This window comes from Pseudophryne corroboree, assembly GCF_028390025.1.
Source record: "Pseudophryne corroboree isolate aPseCor3 chromosome 3 unlocalized genomic scaffold, aPseCor3.hap2 SUPER_3_unloc_38, whole genome shotgun sequence".
Taxonomy (NCBI): domain Eukaryota; kingdom Metazoa; phylum Chordata; class Amphibia; order Anura; family Myobatrachidae; genus Pseudophryne; species Pseudophryne corroboree.
The window spans coordinates 896,603-911,826 of NW_026967528.1; positions in this window are offsets into that span (position 1 = coordinate 896,603).

Below are 15,224 nucleotides of genomic sequence, written 5' to 3' on the forward strand. Positions count from 1 at the left end.
AAAGTAGTCCGCACTGGGACGGGCGCCCATCATCCTCTACGTACTAGGAGAAAAAGATTTACCGGTAGGTTTAAAATCTTATTTTCTCTTACGTCCTAGAGGATGCTGGGGACTCCGTAAGGACCATGGGGATTATACCAAAGCTCCAGACCGGGCAGGAGAGTGTGGATGACTCTGCAGCACCGATTGAGCAAACATGAGGTCCTCATCGGCCAGGGTATCAAACTTGTAAAATTTTGCAAAGGTGTTTGAACCTGACCAAGTAGCTGCTCGGCAAACCTGTAAAGCCGAGACACCTTCCACCTTCCTAGTGGAATGGGCCTTTACCGAATTTGGTAAAAGCAATCCAGCCGTAGAATGAGCCTGCTGAATCGTTAACAGATCCAGCGAGCAATAGTCTGCTTAGAAGCAGGAGCGCCAACCTTGGGGTAAATTTACTAAGATGGGAGTTCTATTTAGGATGGAATGTTGCCGAAAGCAACCAATCAGATTCTACTTCTCATTTATCTAGCACCTTCTGGAAGATAATACCCGGAATCTGATTGGTTGCTATGGGCAACATCTCATCTTAAATAGAACTCCCACCTTAGTAAATGTACCCCCTTGTTGGCTGCATACAGGACAAACAGTGCCTCTGTTTTCCTAACTCGAGCCTTCCTGGCTACATACATTTTTAAGGCCCTGACTACATCAAGGGACTTGGAATCCTCCAAGTCACCCGTAGCCACAGGGACCACAATGAAACGATGGAACCACCTTAGGCAAAAATTGAGGACGAGTCCTCAACTCTGCTCTATCCACATGGAAAATCAGATAGGTGCTTTTGTGAGACAAAGCCGCCAATTCGGACACCCGCCTTGCAGATGCCAAGGCCAACAACATGACCACCTTCCAAGTGAGAAATTTTAATTAAACCGTTTGAAGAGGTTCAAACCAGTGAGACTTCAGGAACCGTAACACCATGTTAAGGTGCCACTGGGGGCACAAAAGGAGGTTTGATGTGCAGCACTCCCTTTGCAAAAGTCTGGACTTCTGGGAGAGAAGACAATTCCTTCTGAAAGAAAATAGACAGGGCCGAAATCTGTACCTTAATGGAGCCTAACTTTAGGCCCATATCCACTCCTGTCTGTTGAAAGTGGAGAAAACAGCCCAGATGGAAATCTTCCGTAGGAGCATTCTTGGCTTCACACCAAGATATATACTTCCTCCAGATACGGTGATAATGTTTCGCCGTCACCTCCTTCCTAACCTTTATCAGAGTAGGGATGACTTCCTCCGGAATACCTTTCCCAGCTAGGATTCGGTGTTCAACCGCCATGCCGCAAAACATAACCGCGGTAAGTCTTGGAACACGCAGGGCCCCTGCTGCAACAGGTTCTCCCTGAGAGGAAGAGGCCACGGATCTTCTGTGAGCATTTCCTGAAGATCTGAATACCAGACCCTTCGAAGCCAATCTGGAACAATGAGTATTGTCTGCACTTTTTCGTCTTATAATTCTCAATATTTTTGAGAGGAAGAGGAAGGAACACATAGACCGACTGAAACACCCATGGTGTCACCAGGTTGTCTACCGCTACTGCCTGAGGGTCCCTTGACCTGGCACAATACCTCCGAAGCTTCTTGTTGAGGCGTGACGCCATCATGTCTATTTGAGGAAGTCCCCAATGACTTGTTATCTCTGCAAAAACTTCTTGACGAAGTCCCCACTCTCCTGGATGGAGATCGTGCCTGCTGAGGAAGTCTGCTTCCCAGTTGTCCACTCCCGTAATAAAGACTGCTGACAGAGCGCTTACGTGATTTTCCGCCCAGCGAAGAATCCTGGTGGCTTCCACCATTGCCACATTCCTCCTTGTCCCGCCTTGGTGGTTTACATGAGCCACGGCTGTGACGTTGTCTGATTGAATCAGAACTGGTAGGTCGCAAAGAAGATTCTCTGCTTGTCATAAGCCGTTGTATATGGCCCTCAATTCCAGCACGTTGATGTGTAGACAAGCCTCCTGGCTTGACCATAGTCCCTGAAAATTTCTTCCTTGTGTGACTGCTCCCATCCTCGGAGGCTCGCGTCCGTGGTCACCAGAACCCAGTCTTGAATGCCGTACCTGCGACCCTTTAGAAGGTGAGCACTCTGCAGCCACCACAGGAGAGACACCCTGGCCCTGGGGGACAGGCTTATTTTCTGATGTATTTGTAGATGGGACCCGGACCACTTGTCCAGAAGGTCCCACTGAAATGTCCTTGCATGGAACCTACCGAAGGGGATGGCCTCGTAGGCCGCCACCATTTTCCCCAGAACTCGAGTGCATTGATGAACTGACACTCTTTTTGGTTTTAGCAGGTCTCTGACCATGTTCTGGAGTTCCTGTGCTTTTTCCATTGGGAGAAAAACCCTCTTCTGTTCCGTGTCCAGAATCATGCCTAAGAATCATAGCCGAGTCATTGGAATCAATTGTGACTTTGGTAGATTTAGAATCCAACCGTGCTGCTGCAGCACTCTCAGGAAGAGTGACACACTTTCCAGCAATTCATCTCTCGATCTCTCTTTTATCAGGAGATCATCCAAGTACGGGATAATTGTGACTCCCTGCCTGCGCAGGAGCACCATCATTTCCGCCATTACCTTGGTGAAAATCCTCGAGGCCGTGGAAAGCCCAAACGGCAACGTCTGAAACTGGTAATGACAGTCCTGTACAGCGAATCTCAGGTACGCCTGATGAGGAGGAAATATGGGGACATGAAGGTATGCATCCTTTATGTCTAGTGACACCATAAAATCCCCCCCTTCCAGTCTGGAGATCACTGTCCGGAGCGAGTCCATCTTGAATTTGAACTTTTTCAAGTACAGGTTTAGGGATTTTAGATTCAGAATGGGTCTGACCGAGCCATCCGGTTTCAGGACCACAAACAGCATTGAATAGTACCCTTTTCCCTGTTGTACTAGGGCAACCTTGATAATCACTTGCTGTTGACACAGCTTTTGAATTGCAGCTAAATCTATTTCCCTCTCTGGGGGAGAAGCTGGCAAGGCCGACTTGAAAAATCGTCGAGGGGGCACCTCTTCGAATTCCAATTTGTAGCCTTGGGACACAATTTCCATCGCCCAAGGATTCACGTCTGACAGAACCCAGACCTGGCTGAAGAGCCAAAGACGTTCTCCCACTGGCGCGGACTCCCTCAGTGGAGCCCCAGCGTCATGCGGTGGATTTAGTAGAAGCTGGGGAGGACTTCTGCTCCTGGGAACTAGCCGTAGCAGGCATTCTTTTCCCTCTACCCTTACCTCTGCCGAGGAAGGAAGAGCCCCGACCTCTTCTGGACTTATGCGACCGAAAGGACTGCATCTGATATTGTGGAGTTTTCTTTTGCTGTGGGGGAACATAAGGCAAAAAAGTAGATTTTCCCACCGTAGCTGTGGAAACCAGGTCCACGAGACCTTCCCCAAATAAAACCTCACCCTTGTAAGGCAAAACCTCCAAATGCCTCTTTGAGTCAGCATCACCCGTCCATTGACAGGTCTACAGGGCTCGCCTAGCAGAAATCGCCATGGCGTTGGCTCCCGGACCTAGCAGCCCAACGTCTCTCTGAGCGTCTCTCATATATAAGACTGCGTCTTTAATGTGACCTAAGGTCAATAAAATGGTATCCCTATCTAGGGTATCAATGTCAGCTGACAAGGTATCTGTCCAAGCTGCTACTGCGCTACAAACCCAAGCTGATGCTACGGCTGGTCTGAGCAAAGCACCCGTATGTATATAAATAGATTTTAAGGTAGTTTCCTGTCTGCGATCAGCAGGATCCTTGAGGGCTGCCGTGTCTGGAGACGGTAGCGCCACCTTCTTGGACAAGCGCGTTAAAGCCTTGTCCACCCTGGGCGAGGATTCCCACCGTACCCTGTCCTGTGCAGGGAAAGGATACGCCATAAGAATTCTCTTGGGAATCTGCAGTTTTTTGTCTGGAGTTTCCCAAGATTTTTCAAATAACGCGTTCAGCTCATGAGATGGGGGAAATGTTACCTCATGTTTCTTTTCCTTATACATGCGCACCCTCGTGTCAGGGACAGAGGGGTCATCAGTGATATGCAAAACAGCCTTTATTGCAATAATCATATAATGAATACTTTTGGCCACCCTTGCGTGTAACCTCGCATCATTGTAGTCGACACTGGAGTCAGAATCCGTGTCGGTATCAGTGTCTGTTACGTGGGACAGGGGACGTTTCTGAGACCCTGAAGGGCCCTGTGACACAGTCAAAGCCATGGATTGACTCCCTGTATTATCCCTGGACTCTGCTCTGTCCAATCTTTTATGTAATAAAGTCACACTTGCATTTAAAACATTCCACATGTCCAACCAATCAGGTGTCGGCGTTGCCGACGAAGACACCAGTCATCTGCTCCACATCCTCCTTAGATGAGCCTTCCGCTTCAGACATGCCGACACACACGTACCGACACCCCCACACACTCAGGGATATATCTATATGGAGACAGTCCCTCAATAAAGCCCTTTGGAGAGACAGAGAGAGAGAATATGCCAGCACACACCCAGCGCCACCGGACACTGGAATAAAATCCCAGTTAGTATAGCGCTTTTATATAAATATGTATAAATACACTCACTGAGCCAATTAAATGTGCCCCCCTCCCTCTTTTTTGCCCTCTGTAACCGTGTTCAGCAGGGGAGAGTCCGGTGTGCTGTGGAGAAAATGGCGCTGATTAGTGCTGGAGGATCAAGCCCCGCCCCCTCACTGGCAGGCTTCAGTCCCGCTCAAATTATTTATACTGGCGGGGGTTTATTGATATACTGCCTCTGCAGTATCTACTTTATATGCCAGTGTCCCTAGAGGTTTTTATTGCTGCCCAGGGCACCCACCCTGCACCCTTACAGTGCCCGTGGTGTGTGAATGTGTGGGAGCAATGGCGCAGCGTTACCTCAGTGAAGATCTGAAGTCTTCTGCCACCTTTGAAGTCTTCTTCTCAATACTCACGCCGGGTGAGGACGGAGGAGGAGGATGGCGGCGCGGCTCCGGGACGAACAGCGAGGGTGAGACCTGCGTTCCGACCCTCTGGAGCTAATGGTGTCCAGTAGCCTAAGAAGCAGAGCCTATCATTTTAAGTAGGTCTGCTTCTCTCTCCTCAGTCCCACGATGCAGGGAGCCTGTTGCCAGCAGTGCTTCCTGAAAATAGAAAACCTAACAAAAAGTCTATTTCAGAGAAACTCAGGAGAGCTCCCCTGCAATGCACCCAGTCTCCTCTGGGCACAGAATCTAACTGAGGTCTGGAGGAGGGGCATAGAGGGAGGAGCCAGTGCACACCCATTCTAAAGTCTTTAGAGTGCCCATGTCTCCTGTGGAGCCTGTCTATACCCCATGGTCCTTACGGAGTCTCCAGCATCCTCTAGGACATAAGAGAAATATTACACACCACATGCAAACACCAGAGTGGACTCTGTGCGTGCGTGTAGTCGCCATGCATACGCATACACGCACGCTACGTACACTGGTTCACGAGCCTTGCGTATTGACACGTGGTATGAGTATATACGGTAGCATACGCATTCGCACAGAAAATCCAGAAATACAGATTCAATATTCTATTTATATAGTGCATAATTTGCACATAGTCTCCACACACATTTCCAGCAAGTTACATATACTCAAAGGATAGAACAGCAGAGTCATTCAGGGTTACAGGATGTGAGGGGATGGAGTAAGGTTAGGACTTAGTGTTTGGTAACCAGAAGTGCAATATCTTGAGACCTATATTCTGGTTGCTATGTGCAGTTTATAGCATGTTTCTGCACATATATAAGGATAGAACAGCAGAGTTATTCAGGGTTACAGGATGTGAGGGGATGGAGTAAGGTTAGGACTTAGTGTTTGGTATCCAGAAGTGCAATATCTTGAGACCTATATTTTGGTTGCTATGTGCAGTATATAGCATGTTTCTGCACATATATAAGGATAGAACAGCAGAGTTATTCAGGGTTACAGGATGTGAGGGGATGGAGCAAGGTTAGGACTTAGTGTTTGGTAACCAGAAGTGCAATATCTTGAGACCTATATTCTGGTTGCTATTTGCAGTTTATAGCATGTTTCTGCACATATATAAGTATAGAACAGCAGAGTTATTCAGGGTTACAGGATGTGAGGGGATGGAGTAAGGTTAGGACTTAGTGCTTGGTATCCAGATGTGCAATATCTTGAGACCTATATTCTGGTTGCTATTTGCAGTGTATAGCATGTTTCTGCACATATATAAGGATAGAACAGCAGAGTTATTCAGGGTTACAGGATGTGAGGGGATGGAGTAAGGTTAGGACTTAGTGTTTGGTAACCAGAAGTGCAATATCTTGAGACCTATATTCTGGTTGCTATGTGCAGTTTATAGCATGTTTCTGCACATATATAAGGATAGAACAGCAGAGTTATTCAGGGTTACAGGATGTGAGGGGATGGAGTAAGGTTAGGACTTAGTGTTTGGTAACCAGAAGTGCAATATCTTGAGACCTATATTCTGGTTGCTATGTGCAGTTTATAGCATGTTTCTGCACATATATAAGGATAGAACAGCAGAGTTATTCAGGGTTACAGGATGTGAGGGGATGGAGCAAGGTTAGGACTTAGTGTTTGGTAACCAGAAGTGCAATATCTTGAGATCTACATTCTGGTTGCTATGTGCAGTTTATAGCATGTTTCTGCACATATATAAGGATAGAACAGCAGAGTTATTCAGGGTTACAGGATGTGAGGGGATGGAGTAAGGTTAGGACTTAGTGTTTGGTAACCAGAAGTGCAATATCTTGAGACATATATTCTGGTTGCTATTTGCAGTTTATAGCATGTTTCTGCACATATATAAGGATAGAACAGCAGAGTCATTCAGGGTTACAGGATGTGAGGGGTGGAGTAAGGTTAGGACTTAGTGTTTGGTAACCAGAAGTGCAATATCTTGAGATCTACATTCTGGTTGCTATGTGCAGTTTATAGCATGTTTCTGCACATATATAAGGATAGAACAGCAGAGTTATTCAGGGTTACAGGATGTGAGGGGATGGAGTAAGGTTAGGACTTAGTGTTTGGTAACCAGAAGTGCAATATCTTGAGACCTATATTCTGGTTGCTATTTGCAGTTTATAGCATGTTTCTGTGCATATATAAGGATAGAACAGCAGAGTTATTCAGGGATACAGGATGTGAGGGGATGGAGTAAGGTTAGGACTTAGTGTTTGGTAACCAGAAGTGCAATATCTTGAGACCTATATTCTGGTTGCTATGTGCAGTTTATAGCATGTTTCTGCACATATATAAGGATAGAACAGCAGAGTCATTCAGGGTTACAGGATGTGAGGGGATGGAGTAAGGTTAGGACTTAGTGTTTGGTAACCAGAAGTGCAATATCTTGAGACCTATATTCTGGTTGCTATTTGCAGTTTATAGCATGTTTCTGCACATATATAAGTATAGAACAGCAGAGTTATTCAGGGTTACAGGATGTGAGGGGATGGAGTAAGGTTAGGACTTAGTGCTTGGTATCCAGATGTGCAATATCTTGAGACCTATATTCTGGTTGCTATTTGCAGTGTATAGCATGTTTCTGCACATATATAAGGATAGAACAGCAGAGTTATTCAGGGTTACAGGATGTGAGGGGATGGAGTAAGGTTAGGACTTAGTGTTTGGTAACCAGAAGTGCAATATCTTGAGACCTATATTCTGGTTGCTATGTGCAGTTTATAGCATGTTTCTGCACATATATAAGGATAGAACAGCAGAGTTATTCAGGGTTACAGGATGTGAGGGGATGGAGTAAGGTTAGGACTTAGTGTTTGGTAACCAGAAGTGCAATATCTTGAGACCTATATTCTGGTTGCTATGTGCAGTTTATAGCATGTTTCTGCACATATATAAGGATAGAACAGCAGAGTTATTCAGGGTTACAGGATGTGAGGGGATGGAGCAAGGTTAGGACTTAGTGTTTGGTAACCAGAAGTGCAATATCTTGAGATCTACATTCTGGTTGCTATGTGCAGTTTATAGCATGTTTCTGCACATATATAAGGATAGAACAGCAGAGTTATTCAGGGTTACAGGATGTGAGGGGATGGAGTAAGGTTAGGACTTAGTGTTTGGTAACCAGAAGTGCAATATCTTGAGACATATATTCTGGTTGCTATTTGCAGTTTATAGCATGTTTCTGCACATATATAAGGATAGAACAGCAGAGTCATTCAGGGTTACAGGATGTGAGGGGTGGAGTAAGGTTAGGACTTAGTGTTTGGTAACCAGAAGTGCAATATCTTGAGATCTACATTCTGGTTGCTATGTGCAGTTTATAGCATGTTTCTGCACATATATAAGGATAGAACAGCAGAGTTATTCAGGGTTACAGGATGTGAGGGGATGGAGTAAGGTTAGGACTTAGTGTTTGGTAACCAGAAGTGCAATATCTTGAGACCTATATTCTGGTTGCTATTTGCAGTTTATAGCATGTTTCTGTGCATATATAAGGATAGAACAGCAGAGTTATTCAGGGATACAGGATGTGAGGGGATGGAGTAAGGTTAGGACTTAGTGTTTGGTAACCAGAAGTGCAATATCTTGAGACCTATATTCTGGTTGCTATGTGCAGTTTATAGCATGTTTCTGCACATATATAAGGATAGAACAGCAGAGTCATTCAGGGTTACAGGATGTGAGGGGATGGAGTAAGGTTAGGACTTAGTGTTTGGTATCCAGAAGTACAATATCTTGAGACCTATATTCTGGTTGCTATGTGCAGTTTATAGCATGTTTCTGCACATATATAAGGATAGAACAGCAGAGTTATTCAGGGTTACAGGATGTGAGGGGATGGAGTAAGGTTAGGACTTAGTGTTTGGTAACCAGAAGTGCAATATCTTGAGATCTACATTCTGGTTGCTATGTGCAGTTTATAGCATGTTTCTGCACATATATAAGGATAGAACAGCAGAGTTATTCAGGGTTACAGGATGTGAGGGGATGGAGTAAGGTTAGGACTTAGTGTTTGGTAACCAGAAGTGCAATATCTTGAGACCTATATTCTGGTTGCTATTTGCAGTTTATAGCATGTTTCTGTGCATATATAAGGATAGAACAGCAGAGTTATTCAGGGATACAGGATGTGAGGGGATGGAGTAAGGTTAGGACTTAGTGTTTGGTAACCAGAAGTGCAATATCTTGAGACCTATATTCTGGTTGCTATGTGCAGTTTATAGCATTTTTCTGCACATATATAAGGATAGAACAGCAGAGTTATTCAGGGTTACAGGATGTGAGGGGATGGAGTAAGGTTAGGACTTAGTGTTTGGTAACCAGAAGTGCAATATCTTGAGACCTATATTCTGGTTGCTATTTGCAGTTTATAGCATGTTTCTGCACATATATAAGGATAGAACAGCAGAGTTATTCAGGGTTACAGGATGTGAGGGGATGGAGTAAGGTTAGGACTTAGTGTTTGGTAACCAGAAGTGCAATATCTTGAGACCTATATTCTGGTTGCTATGTGCAGTTTATAGCATGTTTCTGCACATATATAAGGATAGAACAGCAGAGTCATTCAGGGTTACAGGATGTGAGGGGATGGAGTAAGGTTAGGACTTAGTGTTTGGTAACCAGAAGTGCAATATCTTGAGACCTATATTCTGGTTGCTATTTGCAGTATATAGCATGTTTCTGCACATATATAAGGATAGAACAGCAGAGTTATTCAGGGTTACAGGATGTGAGGGGATGGAGTAAGGTTAGGACATATTGTTTGGTAACCAGAAGTGCAATATCTTGAGACCTATATTCTGGTTGCTATGTGCAGTTTATAGCATGTTTCTGCACATATATAAGGATAGAACAGCAGAGTCATTCAGGGTTACAGGATGTGAGGGGATGGAGTAAGGTTAGGACTTAGTGTTTGGTATCCAGAAGTGCAATATCTTGAGACCTATATTCTGGTTGCTATGTGCAGTTTATAGCATGTTTCTGCACATATATAAGGATAGAACAGCAGAGTTATTCAGGGTTACAGGATGTGAGGGGATGGAGTAAGGTTAGGACTTAGTGTTTGGTATCCAGAAGTGCAATATCTTGAGACCTATATTCTGGTTGCTATTTGCAGGTTATAGCATGTTTCTGCACATATATAAGGATAGAACAGCAGAGTTATTCAGGGTTACAGGATGTGAGGGGATGGAGTAAGGTTAGGACTTAGTGCTTGGTATCCAGAAGTGCAATATCTTGAGACCTATATTCTGGTTGCTATGTGCAGTTTATAGCATTTTTCTGCACATATATAAGGATAGAACAGCAGAGTTATTCAGGGTTACAGGATGTGAGGGGATGGAGTAAGGTTAGGACTTAGTGTTTGGTAACCAGAAGTGCAATATCTTGAGACCTATATTCTGGTTGCTATTTGCAGTTTATAGCATGTTTCTGCACATATATAAGGATAGAACAGCAGAGTTATTCAGGGTTACAGGATGTGAGGGGATGGAGTAAGGTTAGGACTTAGTGTTTGGTAACCAGAAGTGCAATATCTTGAGACCTATATTCTGGTTGCTATGTGCAGTTTATAGCATGTTTCTGCACATATATAAGGATAGAACAGCAGAGTCATTCAGGGTTACAGGATGTGAGGGGATGGAGTAAGGTTAGGACTTAGTGTTTGGTAACCAGAAGTGCAATATCTTGAGACCTATATTCTGGTTGCTATTTGCAGTATATAGCATGTTTCTGCACATATATAAGGATAGAACAGCAGAGTCATTCAGGGTTACAGGATGTGAGGGGATGGAGTAACGTTAGGACTTAGTGTTTGGTATCCAGAAGTGCAATATCTTGAGACCTATATTCTGGTTGCTATGTGCAGTTTATAGCATGTTTCTGCACATATATAAGGATAGAACAGCAGAGTTATTCAGGGTTACAGGATGTGAGGGGATGGAGTAAGGTTAGGAATAAGTGTTTGGTAACCAGAAGTGCAATATCTTGAGACCTATATTCTGGTTGCTATGTGCAGTTTATAGCATGTTTCTGCACATATATAAGGATAGAACAGCAGAGTTATTCAGGGTTACAGGATGTGAGGGGTGGAGTAAGGTTAGGACTTAGTGTTTGGTAACCAGAAGTGCAGTATCTTGAGACCTATATTCTGGTTGCTATTTGCAGTTTATAGCATGTTTCTGCACATATATAAGGATAGAACAGCAGAGTTATTCAGGGTTACAGGATGTGAGGGGATGGAGTAAGGTTAGGACTTAGTGTTTGGTATCCAGAAGTGCAATATCTTGAGACCTATATTCTGGTTGCTATTTGCAGTATATAGCATGTTTCTGCACATATATAAGGATAGAACAGCAGAGTCATTCAGGGTTACAGGATGTGAGGGGATGGAGTAAGGTTAGGACTTAGTGTTTGGTAACCAGAAGTGCAATATCTTGAGACCTATATTCTGGTTGCTATTTGCAGTATATAGCATGTTTCTGCACATATATAAGGATAGAACAGCAGAGTCATTCAGGGTTACAGGATGTGAGGGGATGGAGTAAGGTTAGGACTTAGTGTTTGGTATCCAGAAGTGCAATATCTTGAGACCTATATTCTGGTTGCTATGTGCAGTTTATAGCATGTTTCTGCACATATATAAGGATAGAACAGCAGAGTTATTCAGGGTTACAGGATGTGAGGGGATGGAGTAAGGTTAGGAATAAGTGTTTGGTAACCAGAAGTGCAATATCTTGAGACCTATATTCTGGTTGCTATTTGCAGTTTATAGCATGTTTCTGCAGATATATAAGGATAGAACAGCAGAGTTATTCAGGGTTACAGGATGTGAGGGGTGGAGTAAGGTTAGGACTTAGTGTTTGGTAACCAGAATTGCAGTATCTTGAGACCTATATTCTGGTTGCTATTTGCAGTATATAGCATGTTTCTGCACATATATAAGGATAGAACAGCAGAGTCATTCAGGGTTACAGGATGTGAGGGGATGGAGTAAGGTTAGGACTTAGTGTTTGGTAACCAGAAGTGCAATATCTTGAGACCTATATTCTGGTTGCTATTTGCAGTATATAGCATGTTTCTGCACATATATAAGGATAGAACAGCAGAGTCATTCAGGGTTACAGGATGTGAGGGGATGGAGTAAGGTTAGGACTTAGTGTTTGGTATCCAGAAGTGCAATATCTTGAGACCTATATTCTGGTTGCTATGTGCAGTTTATAGCATGTTTCTGCACATATATAAGGATAGAACAGCAGAGTTATTCAGGGTTACAGGATGTGAGGGGTGGAGTAAGGTTAGGACTTAGTGTTTGGTAACCAGAATTGCAGTATCTTGAGACCTATATTCTGGTTGCTATTTGCAGTTTATAGCATGTTTCTGCAGATATATAAGGATAGAACAGCAGAGTTATTCAGGGTTACAGGATGTGAGGGGATGGAGTAAGGTTAGGACTTAGTGTTTGGTAACTAGAAGTGCAGTATTTTGAGACCTATATTCTGGTTGCTATTTGCAGTTTATAGCATATTTCTGCACATATATAAGGATAGAACAGCAGAGTCATTCAGGGTTACAGGATGTGAGGGGATGGAGTAAGGTTAGGACTTAGTGTTTGGTAACCAGAAGTGCAATATCTTGAGACCTATATTCTGGTTGCTATTTGCAGTATATAGCATGTTTCTGCACATATATAAGGATAGAACAGCAGAGTCATTCAGGGTTACAGGATGTGAGGGGATGGAGTAAGGTTAGGACTTAGTGTTTGGTATCCAGAAGTGCAATATCTTGAGACCTATATTCTGGTTGCTATGTGCAGTTTATAGCATGTTTCTGCACATATATAAGGATAGAACAGCAGAGTTATTCAGGGTTACAGGATGTGAGGGGATGGAGTAAGGTTAGGAATAAGTGTTTGGTAACCAGAAGTGCAATATCTTGAGACCTATATTCTGGTTGCTATTTGCAGTATATAGCATGTTTCTGCACATATATAAGGATAGAACAGCAGAGTTATTCTGGGTTACAGGATGTGAGGGGATGGAGTAAGGTTAGGACTTAGTGTTTGGTATCCAGAAGTGCAATATCTTGAGACCTATATTCTGGTTGCTATTTGCAGTATATAGCATGTTTCTGCACATATATAAGGATAGAACAGCAGAGTTATTCTGGGTTACAGGATGTGAGGGGATGGAGTAAGGTTAGGACTTAGTGTTTGGTATCCAGAAGTGCAATATCTTGAGACCTATATTCTGGTTGCTATTTGCAGTTTATAGCATGTTTCGGCACATATATAAGGATAGAACAGCAGAGTTATTCAGGGTTACAGGATGTGAGGGGATGGAGTAAGGTTAGGACTTAGTGTTTGGTAACCAGAAGTGCAATATCTTGAGACCTATATTCTGGTTGCTATGTGCAGTTTATAGCATGTTTCTGCACATATATAAGGATAGAACAGCAGAGTTATTCAGGGTTACAGGATGTGAGGGGTGGAGTAAGGTTAGGACTTAGTGTTTGGTAACCAGAATTGCAGTATAGTGAGACCTATATTCTGGTTGCTATTTGCAGTTTATAGCATGTTTCTGCAGATATATAAGGATAGAACAGCAGAGTTATTCAGGGTTACAGGATGTGAGGGGTGGAGTAAGGTTAGGACTTAGTGTTTGGTAACCAGAATTGCAGTATCTTGAGACCTATATTCTGGTTGCTATTTGCAGTTTATAGCATGTTTCTGCACATATATAAGGATAGAACAGCAGAGTCATTCAGGGTTACAGGATGTGAGGGGATGGAGTAAGGTTAGGACTTAGTGTTTGGTAACCAGAAGTGCAATATCTTGAGACCTATATTCTGGTTGCTATTTGCAGTATATAGCATGTTTCTGCACATATATAAGGATAGAACAGCAGAGTCATTCAGGGTTACAGGATGTGAGGGGATGGAGTAAGGTTAGGACTTAGTGTTTGGTATCCAGAAGTGCAATATCTTGAGACCTATATTCTGGTTGCTATGTGCAGTTTATAGCAGGTTTCTGCACATATATAAGGATAGAACAGCAGAGTTATTCAGGGTTACAGGATGTGAGGGGATGGAGTAAGGTTAGGAATAAGTGTTTGGTAACCAGAAGTGCAATATCTTGAGACCCATATTCTGGTTGCTATGTGCAGTTTATAGCATTTTTCTGCACATATGTAAGGATAGAACAGCAGAGTTATTCAGGGTTACAGGATGTGAGGGGATGGAGTAAGGTTAGGAATAAGTGTTTGGTAACCAGAAGTGCAATATCTTGAGACCTATATTCTGGTTGCTATGTGCAGTTTATAGCATGTTTCTGCACATATATAAGGATAGAACAGCAGAGTTATTCAGGGATACAGGATGTGAGGGGATGGAGTAAGGTTAGGACTTAGTGTTTGGTATCTAGAAGTGCAATATCTTGAGACCTATATTCTGGTTGCTATTTGCAGTTTATAGCATGTTTCTGCACATATATAAGGATAGAACAGCAGAGTTATTCAGGGTTACAGGATGTGAGGGGATGGAGTAAGGTTAGGACTTAGTGTTTGGTATCTAGAAGTGCAATATCTTGAGACCTATATTCTGGTTGCTATTTGCAGTGTATAGCATGTTTCTGCACATATATAAGGATAGAACAGCAGAGTTATTCAGGGTTACAGGATGTGAGGGGATGGAGTAAGGTTAGGACTTAGTGTTTGGTATCTAGAAGTGCAATATCTTGAGACCTATATTCTGGTTGCTATGTGCAGTTTATAGCATGTTTCTGCACATATATAAGGATAGAACAGCAGAGTTATTCAGGGTTACAGGATGTGAGGGGATGGAGTAAGGTTAGGACTTAGTGTTTGGTAACCAGAAGTGCAATATCTTGAGACCTATATTCTGGTTGCTATTTGCAGTTTATAGCATGTTTCTGCACATATATAAGGATAGAACAGCAGAGTTATTCAGGGTTACAGGATGTGAGGGGATGGAGTAAGGTTAGGAATAAGTGTTTGGTAACCAGAAGTGCAATATCTTGAGACCTATATTCTGGTTGCTATGTGCAGTTTATAGCATGTTTCTGCACATATATAAGGATAGAACAGCAGAGTTATTCAGGGTTACAGGATGTGAGGGGTGGAGTAAGGTTAGGACTTAGTGTTTGGTAACCAGAAGTGCAGTATCTTGAGACCTATATTCTGGTTGCTATTTGCAGTTTATAG